At 48.1% G+C, this 18,192-nt stretch overlaps 1 long non-coding RNA gene across 1 annotated transcript in view; it reads right to left on the bottom strand.

Moving 5' to 3' along the window:
- LOC125634764 (uncharacterized) overlaps positions 1-8,589 on the bottom strand; it is a 71,175-nt gene extending 62,586 nt beyond the window's left edge. The window contains exon 1 of the long non-coding RNA XR_012667428.1: positions 8,225-8,589. This is a non-coding gene — a long non-coding RNA (uncharacterized LOC125634764). The remainder of the gene's footprint in view (positions 1-8,224) is intronic.
- Positions 8,590-18,192: the final 9,603 nt, after the last annotated feature.

The raw sequence follows: 18,192 nt of genomic DNA, 5'->3' as shown, positions 1-18,192 counted from the left end.
AGTGCCAGTCCTAGCCCATTGGGGACCCTAAGCAGGAATATTCCCCCCCTCCCCCACACACACAAACAATACATACTAATAATTCATAGGGAGTCCTATACTACAATCTTAAATCAATCCAGGTTGGGTTGACTTACAACCACCACAGTAATTACCCTCCTTCTGTCAGTGGTGTGTGTCCTCCCCAGGAATGCTTCCACTGACTGAAGAGGGTCAATGTGGGGGGCTGAGAACCTGGGATTCTAGCCTCTGGGAGTGGGGGAATCCAGCCAGGACATCTCACCTCTGGTGGGGAGATCCGCGCCCAGGGTCCAGTTAGTTGCTGTGCGCCTAGTGGGAAACCAAGAGGCAGGGGAGGCAGCCAGGCTTCTAGCCAAGAGCCTTGGTGTAGCTAGGCTCTCTGTTGGGAGCAGGAAGCAGGGACCCCGGGGAGGGCGGTGGGGAGGGTAGCAGGGCTCCCTGCAGGGAGCAGGGAGCCCAGGCAGCAGACCAAGCTGGGAGCCTGGGTGACAACCCAGCTTGGAGTGGACAGCCAGCAACAGCCCGGCTGGGACAAGACAGCCAACAGCCGATGTACGTAACGCAGTGCCTACATTGACACTGAGTCGCCTTAACTACACTGAGGCATGGTCTACACTATGAGTTTATGTTAGATTTAGCAGCGTTAAATCCGAATTAACCCTGCACCCGTCCACACAACGAAGCCATTTTTTCGACATAAAGGGCTCTTAAAACTGATTTCTGTACTCTTCCCCAACGAGGAGATTAGCGCTGAAATCAACATCGCCGTTTTGAATTAGGGTTAGTGTGGACGCAATTTGAAGGTATTGGCCTCCAGAAGCTATCCAACAGTGCACATTGTGATCGCTCTGGACAGCACTCTGAACTCAGATGCACTGGCCAGGTGTACAGGAAAAGCCCCGGGAACTTTTGAATCTCATTTCCTGTTTGGCCAGGTGAGCTCATCAGCACAGGTGACCATGCAGAGCTCATCAGCACAGGTGACCATGCAGTCCCAGAATCGAAAAAGAGCTCCAGCATGGACCGAACGGGAGGTACTGGATCTGATCGCTGTATGGGGAGAGGAATCCATGCTATCAGAACTACGTTCCAAAAGATGAAATGCCAAAACATTTCAAAAAATCTCAGAGGCCATGAGGGACAGAGGCTACATCAGGGACGCAACACAGTGCCGCGTGAAACTTGAGGAGCTCAGACAAGCATACCAGAAAACAAAGAATCAAACGGACACTCCGGGACAGAGCCCCAGACATGCCGCTTCTATGCTGAGCTACATGCAATTCTAGGGGGGGCCGCCACCACTACCCAATCACTGTCTGTGGACTCCGAGGATGGGATACTCTCCACCATGGCTGAGGATTTTGCAGATGGGGAAGAATAGGAGGACGAGCTTGGGGAGAGCACACAGCACACTGTTCTCCCCAACAGCCAGGATCTTTTTATCACCCTGACTGAAATACCCTCCCAAACCAATGAAGCCAGAGAAGGGACCTCTGGTGAGTGTACCTTTTTAAATATAATACATGTTATAAAAGCAAGCGTTTTTTAATGATTAAGTAGCCCTGAGGACTTGGGATGCATTCGTGCCCCTTACTGCTACTGGAAAAGTCTGTTAACGTGTCTGGAGATGGAGCGGAAATCTTCCAGGGACATCTCCATGAAGCTCTCCTGGAGGTACTCTAAAAGCCTTTGCAGAAGGTTTCTGGGGAGAGCAGCCTTATTCCGTCCTCCATGGTAGGACATTTTACCATGCCATGCTAGTAGCAAGTAATCTGGTATCATTGCATGACAAAGCCTGGCAGCATATGGTCCCAGTTTTTGCGGGCATTCAAGCAACTTCTGTTCTTTATCTCTCTGTGTTATCCTCAGAAGAGTGATATTGTTCATGGTAACCTGGTTGAAATGGGGAATTGATTAAGGGGACATTCAGAGGTGGCCGTTCCTACTGGGCTTTTGCCTGTGGCTGAAAAGAAATCCTCCCTGCAGTTAGCCATGCGGTGGGAGGGGGGGCCATTGGTGCTGAGCTGTTCGCGTTTGGCTAGCAGGGATCTTCCTGATACTAGCCAGGCAGTGGGGGGAGGGTATTGGATGGGGGTAGGGGGTTAGTTTGGTTTCTGCTGCTGCACGTTAACAGGAAAACTGCAGCAGTAAATGGCCAACTCAACAGGCTTTGCTTGGTATGGGAAAGGAGGGGGCTTCTGTTATGAAGGTTGCAGAAGCCGAAAGACTATGGCGTACCATGGCTGCCTGCAAGCCGAATTCTGTTGCCCGGCCCTGCGTGTGTGATCTCTAACACCAAAGCTGCAGGCACTCAATATAAGATGCAAAATGCGACCTTGTACCAAAATCACATGTGCTATGTAATGTGAATAGTGTTGTTCACCATGAAAGAGTATAGTCATTGTTCTGTAAAATGTATCTTTTTAAGTACTTCACTCCCTTTTTTTCCTCCAGCAGCTACAAATGTTTCAAGCCTCCCTCCTCTATCCCAGAAGCTATCTCAGATAAGGTGGCGAAAAATCGCACGCGCGATGAAACATTCTCTGAGCTCACGCAGTCGTCTGGCACTGACAGAGCTGTGTGGAGGGACACAATAGCAGAGTACAGGATGGTGGACGATGAACATGAGGAGAGGTGGCAGCAGAAAGATCAGAGGAGGCATGAGGAAATGCTGCAGATACTGTGGGATCAAACAGACATGCTCCAGCGTCTGGTGGAGGTTCATGAATGGCAGCAGGATCACAGACTGCTGCTGCAGCCCCTGCTTAACCGCCCTCCCTCCTCCCGAAGTTCCATAGCCTCCTCACCCAGACGCCCAAGAACGCGGGGTGGGAGGCTCCGGGTACCCATCTACTCCACCCCAGTGGACAGCCCAAGCAACAGAAGGCTGGCATTCAACAAATTTTAAAGTGGCCTTTTCCTTCCCTCCTCCCCTCCTCCCACACCCCACCTGGGCTATCTTGTGAGTTATCTCCCTATTTTTAAAATCAATTAATAAAGAATACATGTTTTTTAAATGATAGTGACTTTATTTCCTTTGCAAGCAAGCTGTGATCAAAGACGGGAGGGTGGGTGGCTTACAGGGAATTAGAGTCAACCAAGGGGGCAGGTTTTCATCAAGGAGAAACAAACAGAAGTGTCACACAGTACCCTGGCCAGTCATGAAACTGGTTTTCAAAGCTTCTCTGATGCGCACTGCTTCCTGCTGTGCTCTTCTGACTGCTCTGGTGTCTGGCTGCACGTATTTAGCAGCCAGGCGATTTGCATCAACCTCCCACCCCACCATAAACGTCTCCCCCTTACTCTCACAGAGATTGTGGAGCACAAAACAAGCCGCAATAACAATGGGAATATTGGTTTCGCTGAGGTCTGAGTGAGCCAGTAAACTGTGCCAGCAACCCTTTAAATGTCCGAATGCACATTCTACCACCATTCTGCACTTGCTCAGCCTATAGTTGAACAGCTCCTGACTACTGTCCAGGGTGCCTGTGTACGGCTTCATGAGCCAGGGCATTAAGGGGTAGGCTGGGTCCCCAAGGATAACTATAGGCATTTCAACATCCCCAACAGTTATTTTCTGGTCTGGGAAGTAAATCCCTTCCTGCAGCCGTTTAAACAGACCAGAGTTCCTGAAGACATGAGCGTCATGGAACTTTCCCGGCCATCCCACGTTGATACTGGTGAAACGTCCCTTGTGATCCACCAGTGCTTGCAGCACCATTGAAAAGTACCCCTTGCGGTTTATGTACTCGCCGGCTTGGTGCTCCGGTGCCAAGATAGGGATATGGGTTCCATCTATGGCCCCACCACAGTTAGGGAATCCCATTGCAGCAAAGCCATCCACTGTGACCTGCACATTTCCCAGAATCACTACCTTTGATAGCAGCTGCTCAATGATTGCGTTGGCTACTTGCATCACAGCAACCCCCACAGTAGATTTGCCCACTCCAAATTGCTTACCAGCTGACCAGTAGCTTTCTGGCATTGCAAGCTTCCACAGGGCTATTGCCACTCGCTTGTGAACTGTGCGGGCTGCTCTCATCTTGGTATTCTTGAGCTTCAGGGCAGGGGAAAGCAAGTCACAAAGTTCCATGGAAGTGCCCTTACGCATGCGAAAGTTTCGTAGCCACTGGGAATCAACCCAGACCTGCAACACTATGCGGTCCCACCAGTCTGTGTTTGTTTCCCGGGCCCAGAATCGGCATTCCACGGCATGAGCCTGCCTCATTAACACCATGATCTCCAAATTGCGGGGCAACGTGGTTTTAGAGAAAAGTGTGTTCATGTCCTCATCACCGCACTGCTGTCGCCTCCTCGCCTGGTTTTTCAGGTGCTGGTTCTGCATACACTGCACGATAAAGCGCGAGGTGTTTACAATGGTCATAACTGCTCTGGTGAGCTGAACGGGCTCCATGCTTGCTGTGCTATGGCATCTGCTCCTGCTTGGGCAATCAAGGGAAAAGGGCGCAAAACGATTGTTTGCCATTGCTTTGGTGGAGAGAGGGGCGACTGACAACATTGCTTACAGGGTTGGTTTACAGGGAATTAAAATCAACAAAGGGGGTGTCTTTGTGAGAAACAGAATGGCCCCCTCAAGGGTAGAACTCAAAACCTCAAGGATAGAGCTCAAAACTGGGTTTAGCAGGCCGTTGATTTCACGGAGGGAGGGAGGAGAAAATGCATACAAACCAAATCTGGTCTATTTCTTGTTTTGATCCACTTCAGCTATCTTTATATATCTTGCTGGCAGCAGACTGTGCAGTACAACCGCTAGCCATCGTCATCTCCTGGGTGCTCGGCTGAAGACAGTACAGTATGACTGCTGGCCATCGTCTTCTGCTGGCTGCAGATTAAAAGACAGTGCACTGCCGGTAGGACTGAATCGCCATGAGACGAAACTTAAAAGGGAAATGACCTGGCTGAGTCACTCCCATGTTTGCCCAGGCGCCCCGATCTCATCGAGCACCCTGGACTACGTTGACAACAGCTACCAGTCATACTGCACTGTCTGATGCCAAAAAGGCAATTAACTGCTGCTGTGTAGCAATGCAGTACCGCGTCTGCCAGCACCCAGGAGATATACAGTGACAGTGAGCTGAGTGGGCTCCATGCTTGCCGTGGTATGGTGTCTGCACAGGTAACTCAAGAAAAAAGGCACAAAACAATTGTCTGCCCTTGCTTTCATGGACGGAGGGAGGGAAGGGGGGCCTGACGATATGCACCCAGAAACACCCGCGACAATGTTTTAGCCCCATTTCTACCCAGAATTCAAATGGGTGGCGGAGACTGCGGGAACTGTGGGATAGCTACCCACAGTGCAATGCTCCGGAAGTTGACTGTTGCCTCGGTACTGTGGACACACTCCGCCGACTACATGCACTTAGAGCATTTGTGTGGGGTCACACACACAATCAACTGTATAAAAACGCTTTCTACAAAACCGACTTCTATAAATTCGACCTAATTTCGTAGTGTAGACAAGGCCTGACATAAGCTCTATGCCTCTCCTGGAGGTGAAGTTATAATTTCAGTGCAGTAGGGCACTTACATCAGTGGGAGCAAGACTACTGTGCACACTGACATAATTAGGTCAACAAACGTAAGCTGCCTTATATTAACCTAACTGTGTAGGGTAGTCCAGGGCTCAGTCTGCTTATGCCTAGTGCCATATCTGTCTGGAGGTGCTTAAATGCACTTGACACCTACATTTTCACAGTTAAAGTTTCCAAGGTGCCTATGTTTCTGCCTCTGGGCAGGAACACTGCTGCCTCTAGGTTCCTGGATGCCTATCTCTCACCTAAGTATCAATATGCAGTCCACAAACTGGAGGGGGATGATCGTTCACCCACCCATCTTGCTTGCAGGACCCAATCCAGTCCACATGTTCAGATGCCACCTAGCAGCGAGGGGGAGGTAGGATTTGCTCCCTTATAACCTCGGTCCCAATGAATAGAACACTCCCCTATTGTGTAGGAGGTTCAAGTCCCTCTCTGCCTGATGAAGAGAAGGGATCGGAACAGGGATCTGTCACCTCTCAGATGAGTGCTCTGACTATTGGACTGTAGAGTGATTCTCTCTCTTCCTCTGGCCCAATTCATATTTAATTATTCAATTATAGTGAAACAGCTTTGTAGCTCTGGCCTTGGGAGACTGTAGCAGGGTGGGCAGCCCCTTTGGGTGGGTCTACACAGCGCGCAGAAGTGAGCCGTCCAGCCTGAGTTGACAGACTCCAGCTAGTGGGACTTGCATTAGTTCTCTAAAAAGAGTGGCATAGGCAAGACTCTGACGTTGCAGCTCAGGCTGGGGCGTGGGCTCTGAAGCCCACTCACCCTTTTTATAGCTATTCATCACCTCCTCTTTTGTCATCTATCTCTAGTCCCCATTCCTCTCTGAAATTTCTCTTTAGCTGCTTGGGTCAATTCTTATTTTAACCACTTTGGTTTGCCCATTGCTAGCGATAAACCAAATAATGTGGTTCCCAATGTATTACAACTAGGTAAAAGGGGCATCTAAGTAATGAATCATTGTAATAAACATTTTAAAACGTCAAAGTTACAGTACTGTATGGGGGAGCAATGTGGCCCAGTGAACAGAGCACTAACATGGGACCCAGAAGACCTGCATTCTATTACCAGCTCTGCCATTGGCCTGTTGTGTGACCTTAGGCAAGTCATTTCAACTATATGTGCCTCAGTTTCCCCAACTGTACAATGGGTGACAATACTGACCTTATTTGTAAAGTGCATTGAGCTCTACAATTGAAAATACTATATATGAACTAGGTATTTATTAATTGCCAGGTTGTGTAAAATACACTATTGAGCAATTTGGTTTGGATTTCTTTTGCTCCTTTGATATGTATGTAAACGTCTCTAGCGCCTCAGCAAATACTGTGTTTATTTTGTGATGGTGACTGCATGGATATTCTGCTCTTTATGATGATTATAAGAACACTGGCTCACAAGAGGTTAAGCAAATGTTTTCACATCATCATATACTTATTTTACATCGTTGCGAAAACAAAGTTTATTCTATTATTTGAAATTAACATATCCTGTTGCTTCAATAAAATGGTTTCATCAAAGGTAAATATATTCTTCCTCTTGTCAATTAAGCTAAGTGGGAACAGATGCATAAGCTAAACCCTCAGGTGGTCATCAAGGTTAAACAAATCCTGAGGTCTATTCATAAGGTGCACTGGCATTTCCTAAGTATTATTTTTCTTGGAGAGGAAGGGGATGATATACTTCAATGGTGTGTGCAGCTGAGGTCTACATCCATTTATACCCTACTTTATCTGGAGTGAGTTGCTCCTGCTCTGAGGCACTCTGATGTAGGTGGTCTGTATCAAATTGCACCAGATTGTGCCATCTGTTTTTAAATAGAACTCCCCTTATACCTCGGGGTTTAGCGGCAGACATCTTCAAATGCGAGGATTGGAGAATATCTCAGTTAGCTCCTTGAACATTATTCCCCTTCCCACGAGTGCTTCTTCAGTCTTTCTGGCTTCAGTTAATACTGACTGTTCAACTCTTGCTGGCAATAGGAATCTTTTTGATGGCATTGGTTGTATTGGTAGAAAATGAAATATACATCAGGATTTCATCACTTTTTTGTTGGGTTTGGAGCCAGCAACATAACTTCAGCAAGAGCTGCTATGTACTGAAGAAGAAGGCCCAAGGGGCATATGATAGATCCTAGTAGGCCACTGCAAGTGAAAGCTTCTGGGGAAAGAGACATTGCCAATCTCTGGATCCTGTTCGAGACGAATTACTGAAGCCACTATAGTGTTTTACCATCTGCTTCTGCTATTGCTATGTAAGAATCTCAGCAGCACCACTCACCTTCCACAATTGCTCTGTATCTCTGATATGTAATGGTGTTGTCCTACAAAATATTCATTTATGACTTTATTGTTATCTTTTAAGCTATATGATAATAAATTGTTAAGCTTATATTGAGAACACATCTAACACTTTCTGATGGCTAAAGCAGTGCTGAAGAGCACTGAGCTCCAGAATTCCTTAAGGAGAAAGAGGCATATCAGAAGGAATTTCAAGTTTTGTATCAACTATTGAAACAGACAAGACAGACATTTGTTCTTCAGATTGTTCTGAATGTAAAAATTAAAAATGAAGCTCAAACAAATATCAAGTTAAACAAATTATACATATGTTACACTGTGACAGGGTGCTCGACTTACCGCTGGATAGCGCCTCCTTGTGGCCATGTCTCAGGATTAGCTCCACTCAGGTCTGACTCCCCCTTTTGCTGCGTGCTGCATGCCCTGCCATCTGTCTCTTGCTCCCTGTGATTCAGTGTACTCTGTCTCTGTAGCTTGGCCCTCCAGCCAGGTCACTATAATTTTCCCCTTCTGGGGTATCAAAGTCCTGCTGCACACACAGTCTCAGGCAGTCTTCTCATGCACTGTCCTGATGGTGCCACTTCCCCATTGGCCAGTAGGGGAACCTGGGCCCACCCACTACTCCAGGTTCCAGACCAGGGACCTTATATCTGGCAACTGTATGGTTCCCCCCTCTCTAGGTGTCCCAACTCAAACTCCCTCCTCCCAGAGAGTACTTGCAGACTACTGAACTCTGTAGCCTCAAACACACCTCCCTACTCCCAGGGAGTGGCAGCAGACTACTTCCCTGCAGCCCCCTTCTGTTGTCAACTATCTGTCTTTATAAACCCAGCCCAGCTCCTCCTGCAGCTGGACTGGCATAGGGGGAGTTCTACTTAAAATTAGGTTTTAGCATTCCCTGGCTTTCCTGGAGGTGCAGCCTACACTTTAATTGACCTAATTAACCCCTTCAGGCCTTGTGTGGGGTTCACCCCCATCACATACATACAAACACATAAGGTGGATGAGGGAATATCTTTTATTTGACCAACTTCTGTTGGTGAAAGAGACAAGCTTCTTCTTCTCAAGAGTTCAAAAGCTTGTCTCTTTCACCAACAGAGGTTTGTCCGATAAATACGACCTTACCCACCCTGTCTGCCTAGTATCCCGGGACCAAAAGAGATACAACAACAACGCATACACATAGGAGACGTATTATAGAAGCCTATCTGCCAATGTAAATATGAAATCAATAATATTTTTCATCATAGTTTATAAAGTGAATGAAAGGTGCAGGAATGAAGATCCTGGAAAATCAAATCTTTTCTTTCTTCACAGCACACATATGACATTAACAGAGTATCAGAGATTAACAGAGGTGCTTGAGCTGAAGCCCCCTTGTTGCACACAAGAAGAGGCTGCTGGCTAGACATTCTTTGGGAGGCCTAACAGCTATAGATCTCATTCCCCTTACTTATCCAAAATAGCCCACATTTGGTACCCTTCTGGGCATGTTGCAAAGCTCATCATCTCCCCTAGACATTTGAAAATGGGGAAAATGTGGGAGCAAGAAGGTGATTTGAACTTTTTAGTTTCTTGGTTGACAGGTAGTGAGTGGCTTATACTGGACAGTACTTCTGCACTGCTAGCAGACCCTAAGCTATGATGTAACGGAACTGGCTGTTCATCATTTTATAATGAGTACAGAGCGTGCTCAAGGGGAGGATAGTAGTTCGGACAGCAGCGCTGAACAGGGTGTTTGCTTTCAGCATGAAAAGTGATGGAAAAGACTGTCTGACCTGCTCTCTGAATTTGTTTGACTCACTAATTTTTATGCTCTTGGAGGTGAGAGGAGTGAGAAGAGGAATTTTTGTTTGAAAGAGTACTCCTTATCTTTGTACTCAGATGTCAAGGGTAAAAATTATGAAGTCTGGTCAAACTGTCAAGCTAAACTCTAAGTTTCCATACATGGCTGAGTTTCATGAAACATTTTTATTTTAATTCAAATCCTTACACCTATTTTTGAAGTTACATTGTGTGACGGGGCAAGGCCAGATGGCTATAGAAAAGTAGTGGGAGATAGATATATTACCTCCAGGCTAAACAAATCCCTGGTACCAGGTTAAGTGAAATGGAAGCTGCTCCAGGTCAGTTAAGACACCTGGGGCCAATTAAGAACTTTCCAGAAGGCAGGGAGAATGCTAGGTTGATTGGGGCACCTGAAGCCAATCAGGGGCTGGCTGAAACTAGTTAAAAGCGTCCCAGTCAGTCAGGTGGGGGTGCATGTCAGGAGCTGTGGAAGGAAGTTGCGCTGTTGGAGAGGCTGAGTAATACACACCATATCAGGTACAAGGAAGGAGGCCCTGAGGTAAGGGTGAAGTGGAGCTTGGGGAAGTGAGGACTGCTGTGGGGGAAGTAGCCCAGGGAATTGTACATGTCATGTTTCTAAAAGGTCAGCTACCATAGCTGATACGATTAGGGTCCCTGGGCTGGAGCCCGGAGTAGAGGGTGGTCCTGGGCTCCCGCCCCTTTTTGCCCCCTGATTAATCACTGAGACTGGGAGACATCAGAGACTGTGCAAGGAAGGCTAACTTCTCCTCACCTCCCTTGCTGGCTTATGACGAAAATGGCTCAGTAGACTGTGACCCTTGTCTCTAGAGAAAGAAGGGTTACATGGAGGGTCACAGTGAGCCTCTGAGGCTAGAGAAATCTGCCAGGAAACGCGGGACCCATGGAGGCAAGGACAGAGCTTTGTCACAACTGGTGTCAGAAGTGGGATTTCATTCACACCGTGGCAGAAGAAAGAGGTTTAAAAAAAAGCGCACTGGGGTTTTGGATTTTTTTTTTTGGTTTTTGTTTGTTTGCTTTGTACCACAATGGAGGAGGTGGTAAGAGCTCTGGTACAAGCCACGACAGCCCAGCAGGAGGCCACCTGGGTTCAGGCAATGGCACAATAGGAGTCTATGCGGCTACAGCAGGAAACCAATCAATTATTGATGAGCCAGGCAACCCAAGATCGTGCCCTCTTGAGAGAGGTGGTGGACCAGCTGAAGCTCCTCACCACCCAGGCCCGGGGGTCCGACGGGACGCGAACCCTGAAGGCCACTGGTTGTCTGCCAAAGACGACGTCAGGAGATGACATAGAGGCATATCTCCTCTCATTCGAAAGGACTGCTCAGCGTGAGGCATGGCCCCAGTAGCAGTGGGCCAGCATTCTTGCCCCTTTTTTGTGTGGAGAGGCCCAGAAGGCCTACTTTGACTTGCCTGCTGCAGATGCCACTGACTATACCCGTCTGAAGGCAGAGATCCTAGCACGACCAGGGGTAACGGCAGGGGTAAGGGCCCAGAGTTTCCATGACTGGAAATACCAGGAGAACAAACCCCCACCTCGTCGACCTCATACACCTTGCACAGAAGTGGTTACAGCCCGAGGTGTGCAAGCCGGAGGAGATTTTGGAGACCCTGGTCATCGACCATTACATGCGGGGACTGCCGCCAGATCTCCGCAAATGGGTAGGCCAGAACGATCTGTCCATATACGACGAGATGATCGCACTGGTAGAAAGATGGATGACAGCCAGGGAAATGACCTGACTACCCAAGGTAGGCCCCTTTCGAAGCAAGCACCCGACCCCAACCCTGGAAGGTTGGGCAGCCAAACCCTGGGGAGTCCTAGGTGGAAGAAGGGGGGGCCCGAAAACCAGCGGGGACCCCAGAAGGAAGGAATTAGCCTGAGTGGGGGGAACCCCGGGACTAAACCCTCTAACCCCTGGGTTGGGGGGCTGATTAAAAGCAATTATAGATGTCATGCATGTGGGGAGTGGGGACACATAGCAGCACAGTGTCCCAGCACCGAGGAGCCTATGCAATGTAACTTGGGGGATTGGGAGGTCCCATGCTCCCTTATCCACCTCGCGGGGGTTGCATTAGCCCCGCATAATTACACCAGGCCAGTGAGGATAAATGGAGCAGAGACTACAGCGCTTGTGGACTCTGGGCGTGCTATCACCCTCATATCGGGTAAGCTGGTAAAAAGTAGTCAGCTGCTACAAGCTAAATGCGTAGCAGTGACATGCGTGCATGGGGCTGTGAGCCATTACCCCACCATCCCAGTGGAGATAGAGGTTCAGGGAAACCCCATTGAGGTGACCATGGGTGTAGTTCCTAAACTTCCATATCCTGTAGTCATTGGGAGGGACTATCCAGGGTTTGATAATTTACTTCCCCCGGAGAGGCTGGAGGGAGGTGGGGACCCTGAGGACAGCGACTTGTCACCGGGGGAATGCCAACCCCCAATGTTCGCTGAGATTTCTCAGGATTTGTTCTCAGCCCCCCAAAAGACCCGGAAGACAAAAAAAGAGAGGAAGGCTGTGAAGGCCATGGGAACCCGGATCCTGACCCAGGGCCAGAAGACCTCCCTAGTAGGCAGATGGATGCGAGCAGCCAACAGAGAAACTTCCACCACAGAAGGTGAGCCAGAAGCTCCCCCAGCCATGACGGCGGCGAGCCGTTGGAAGAAGCAGAAGCCAGCCCCTGGGAACTTGGGCAGGTTAGTCCCGGGAGAGAGACTTTTGGGCAGGGCCAGGCGGAGGACCCCAGATATGATAACGCCAGGAAAGAGGTGGCCGAGATCGATGGGATACCTGTGGATGGGAAGGTCCGGGGTCCCGGACCTTACTTTATAGTGAAGAAAGATCTCCTGAACCACGTGGTGCAAATGCAGGAGCAAGAGATACAACAACTTCTGGTGCCACGAAAACATCAAAACGGATAGCCATGGATCTGGTAGGGCCCCAAGAGAACACAGCTCGGGGCCACCAATATGTGCTTGTTGTACTGGACTATGCAACCCGGTACCCGGAAGCTGTTCCCCTGCGCAACACAGCTTACAAGACAATAGCTAAGGAGCTAGTACAGATCTTTGCCCAGGTTGGGCTACCCAAGGAGATATTGACTGATCAAGGGACACCTTTCATGTCCAAGTTGATGAAAGATCTCTGTTCATTGCTCCATGTACAAGCCCCTATGGACCTCTGTATACCACCCGCAAACAGATGGCCCTGTGGAAAGGTTCAATAGGACCCTCAAGGCCATGATCAGGAAAGTGGTGAGCTGGGATGGGAAAGATTGGGATACCCTATTGCCTTACCTCATGTTCGTCATCCGGGAGGTTCCGCAAGCCTCCATGGCTTTCTCTCCATTCGAACTACTATATGGGCGCCACCCTCGGGGCATATTGGATATAGCCAGAGAAGCCTGGGAAGAGGAGCCAAATTCCAGAAGGAACATAGTTGAGCATGTACTGCAGATGAGAGATCGGATAGCCTGAGTTACGCCCATTGTATGGGAGCACTTGGAGAGAGCACAGGAGACCCAACGAACCCATTATAACCACCAAGCAAAGCTTTGACGGTTCCAACCAGGGGATCGGGTGATGGTACTGGTGCCCATAGCAGAAAGTAAACTGTTGGCCCAGTGGCAGGGACCCTATGAAATAATCGAAGCCTTGGGAGAGGTGAACTATAAGGTGCGGCAGCCAGGTCACGGAAATGAGAGCAAATTTACCACATCAATCTTCTAAAACCTTGGCAAGATCGAGAGGCATGCTTAGTCATGCAGGAGACCCTTCCCCAGGAGGATACTTACACGAGCAAGTGAGCATATCATCCGACTTGACGCCGATCCAAAAGATCGAGGCAGCCGACATGATTAATCGCAACCGAGATGCATTCTCTACAAAACCAGGGCGGACGACTGAGACCTATCACCATATCCACACGATCCCCGGAGCCAAGGTAACATTGAGACCCTACCAAATCCCAGCAGCCAAAAGAGAAGAAATCAAGGCCGAAGTAAAGAAAGTGTTAGAATTAGGGGTTATTGAAGAATCTTACAGTCAGTGGTCCCGTCCCATTGTTCTAGTGCCTAAACCTGACGGTACCAGGAGATTCTGTGATGACTTTTGCCCCCTGAATGAAATATCCCAGTTTGATGCATACCCCATACCACCCATCGACGAACTGGTTGACTGACTGGGTAGTGCCCGATTCTTGACTACACTGGATCTGACAAAAGGGTACTGGCAGATTCCTCTGACCAAAGAAGCTGAAGAAAAGACAGCATTCTCCACCCCAGATGGGCTATTCCTGTACACCGTCCTCCCTTTTGTGCTATCTGGGACCCCAGCCACATTCCAGCGCCTCATGGATAAGCTGCTGCGCCCCCATACTAGTTATGCAGCTGCATACCTAGATGATGTCATCATCTATACGCCAGACTGGGGAACCCACTTGGAGAAAGTTGAGGCAGTACTGCGCACCTTAAGGCTGGCTGGCCTCACTGCTAATCCAGCCAAATGCGCCATAGGGCTAGCAGAGGCTACGTACCTGGGATATATTGTGGGAAGGGGCATAGTGAAGCCCCAAATGAATAAGCTAGAGGGAATTCAAAACTGGCCCCGGCCGACCCGAAAGAAGCAGGTCCGTGTGTTCCTAGGCGTGGTAGGCTACTACCGACGGTTTATTCCCCACTTCACAGCTAGGGCAAGTCCCCTAATGGACCTGGTGAAGGCCCGAGGTCCATACATGGTAAAGTGGACAGACACAGCAGAGGGGGCATTTACAGACCTTCGGATGGTCCTCTGCAATGACCCCGTACTCATAGCCCCAGACTTTCACAGGGAATTTATTTTACAAACAGACGCTTCCGAGGTGGGGTTGGGAGCAGTTCTGTCGCAAATGGTGGGAGAAGAGGAACACCCGATCCTCTACCTAAGCAGAAAGCTTCTCCCAAGAGAACAGAAATACGCAGTAGTCGAGAGAGAATGCCTTGCTATCAAATGGGGTATGGAGACACTGTGTTATTACCTCTTAGGCCGGCGATTTACTCTTGTGACAGACCATGCACCCCTCCAGTGGATGCAGTGGAATAAGGAAAAGAATGCAAGGGTCACCAGGTGGTTCTTATCCCTCCAACCATTCCAGTTCCACATACGACACAGGGCTGGATGCCACCATGGCAATGCTGATGGTCTGTCACGAGCATACTGCCTAGCGTCCCAAGTTGCCCAACTCTATGGTGTTGATCAGAGGGGGGGGGGGGGATATGTGACAGGGCAAGGCCAGATGGCTATAGTAAAGTAGTGGGAGATAGATATATTAGCTCCAGGCTAAACAAATCCCTGGTACCAGGTTAAGTGAAATGGAAGCTGCTCCAGGTCAATTAAGACAGCTGGGGCCAATTAAGAACTTTCCAGAAGGCAGGGAGAATGCTAGGTTGATTGGGGCACCTGAAGCCAATCAGGGGCTGACTGAAACTAGTTAAAAGCGTCCCAGTCAGTCAGGTGGGGGTGCATGTCAGGAGCTGTGGAAGGAGGTTGTGCTGTTGAAGAGGCTGAGTAGTACACACCGTATCAGGCACAAGGAAGGAGGCCCTGAGGTAAGGGTGAAGTGGAGCTTGCGGAAGTGGGGGAAGTAGCCCAGGGAATTGTACATATCATGTTTCTAAAAGGTCAGCTACCATAGCTGATACTATTAGGGTCCCTGGGCTGGAGCCCGGAGTAGAGGGTGGGCCTGGGCTCCCCCCCTCCCCTTTTGCCTCCTGATTAATCACTGAGACTGGGAGACATCAGAGACTGTGCAAGGAAGACTAACTTCTCCTCACCTCCCTTGCTGGCTTATGATGAAAATGGCTCAGTAGACTGTGACCCTTGTCTCTAGAGAAAGAAGGGTTACGTGGAGGGTCACAGTGAGCCTCTGAGGCTAGTGAAATCCGCCAGGAAATGCGGGACCCACGGAGGCAAGGACAGAGCTTTGTCACGATTGTTACATTTTATTCTTTAAGAGGATGGGGGTGACAGAACAAGTAGTAACAGATGACAGAACAAGGAGTAATGGTCTCAAGTTGCAGTGGGGGAGGTTTAGGTTGGATATTAGGAAAAACTTTTTCACTAGGAGGGTGGTGAAACACGGGAATGCGTTACCTAGGGAGGTGGTGGAATCTCCTTCCTTAGAAGTTTTTAAGGTCAGGCTTGACAAAGCCCTGACTGGGATGATTTTGTTGGGGATTGGTCCTGCTTTGAGCAGGGGGTTTGACTAGATGACCTCCTGAGGTCCCTTCCAACCCTGATATTCTATGATTCTATGATGGAGAGAGAAGAAAAAAAGCAACAAAAATATTTTGTGAGTGCAAGTGAATTCACACCATAGCAGGAGCTGTGCAGATGTCAGATGATTGCATTCCTGTAAATTGTGCAGCCTCCTGTAATTTATGCACTATTTTCATCAGTGTCACAAATTGTGCATTGTTTTATCACTAATCTAGATCTTGGTGCAAATTCACTTGAAAAGCTTCATGACCTTTGAACAAAGCTTTCAGTTAATCTGGGCTGAGTTTCAAATTCCTAACAAAACCTTAAACCAGGCAAGATTCACATGGTATTTGTTTTGCAATGAACATTTTGTATATCCATCCATCATAAAATCATTATGCTTACTGCCAGCTGCAGAGATCTGTGGGTCTGATCCTTCTGTGATTGACGTCAATGGCAAAACTACCTTTAATTAGCCATCAGGCCCTAAATAACACATTTCTTTCTTTTCAAGATAACAAAAATAAAATAAAAAGAGTAGAACTTGACTTTTCTCATTTGTATGCTCCGTTGTATAGTATGGGGGAGGAAAGGTGAGCTAATGGATTCTCATTCCAATGCACTGTCTACTGGTCCATTCTTTTTCTCTACATTGTGTATCATAATGTACAAAGGAGAAAAGAAAAGGAGTACTTGTGGCACCTTAGAGACTAACAAATTTATTTGAGCATAAGCTTTCGTGAGCTACAGCATCCGATGAAGTGAGCTGTAGCTCACGAAACCTTATGCTCAAATAAATTTGTTAGTTTCTAAGGTGCCACAAGTACTCCTTTTCTTTTTGCGAATACAGACTAACACGGCTGCTACTCTGAAAAGGAGAAAAGGTGAGTTCATCTCTCTCTTGGCTTGAAAGAAAGAAAGAAAGAAAGAAAGAAAGAAAGAAAGAAAGAAAGAAAGAAAGAAAGAAAGAAAGAAAGAAAGAGTGTTATTTATGGTCTGATCATGTACCACAAAAATCAATGAGAGTTTCACTTTTGACGTCAGTGACACTAGGATCAGACCCTAAAATCCACGTAGTTAGCAGTAAGTGAAAAGATTTTATGATGTACGTGTTGGCCATGTGACTGATACTGAAATAAACTTCTATATTCACCACCTGAAATATGTTATAAGGAACCCAACTTTCAAACAGTCAAACACAGTTTGCTAAGTTTAACAAATACTTTAAGCTCTCAGACTGAACCAATAACTTTGACTGTGACCAGAGTGGTATAAACCAGGCCTGAAATGTAGCAGCAGCATGAGTATTCCCTGGAGCAATATCCCTGGAGCAGCATCCCTGGAGCATCAGCATGAGTATTCAAAGTGAAAGCTGAAGTACAGCAAGATGGTATAATTGAGAAGTATTTTCATAGAATCATAGAATCATAGAATATCAGGGTTGGAAGGGACCTCAGGAGGTCATCTAGTCCAACCCCCTGCTCAAAAGCAGGACCCATCCCCAATTAAATCATCCCAGCCAGGGCTTTGTCAAGCCTGACCTTAAAAACTTCGAAGGAAGGAGATTCCACCACCTCCCTAGGCAACGCATTCCAGTGTTTCACCACCCTCCTAGTGAAAAAGTTTTTCCTAATATCCAACCTAAACCTCCCCCACTGCAACTTGAGACCATTACTCCTTGTCCTGTCCTCTTCCACCACTGAGAATAGTCTAGAACCATCCTCTCTGGAACTACCTCTCAGGTAGTTGAAAGCAGCTATCAAATCCCCCCTCATTCTTCTCTTCTGCAGACTAAACAATCCCAGTTCCCTCAGCCTCTCCTCATAAGTCATGTGTTCCAGACCCCTAATCATTTTTGTTGCCCTTCACTGGACTCTTCCAATTTATCCACATCCTTCTTGTAGTGTGGGGCCCAAAACTGGACACAGTACTCCAGATGAGGCCTCATCAATGTCGAATAGAGGGGGATGATCACGTCCCTCGATCTGCTCGCTATGCCCCTACTTATACATCCCAAAATGCCATTGGCCTTCTTGGCAACAAGAGCACACTGCTGGCTCATATCCAGCTTCTCGTCCACTGTCACCCCTAGGTCCTTTTCCGCAGAACTGCTGCCTAGCCATTCGGTCCCTAGTCTGTAGCTGTGCAGTGGGTTCTTCCGTCCTAAGTGCAGGACCCTGCACTTATCCTTATTGAACCTCATCAGATTTCTTTTGGCCCAATCCTCCAATTTGTCTAG

This window comes from Caretta caretta, chromosome 3, assembly GCF_965140235.1.
Source record: "Caretta caretta isolate rCarCar2 chromosome 3, rCarCar1.hap1, whole genome shotgun sequence".
Classification (NCBI taxonomy): domain Eukaryota; kingdom Metazoa; phylum Chordata; order Testudines; family Cheloniidae; genus Caretta; species Caretta caretta.
Note: the sequence above shows the minus strand (reverse complement) of the source record. Positions and strands in the feature narration are given on the sequence as shown.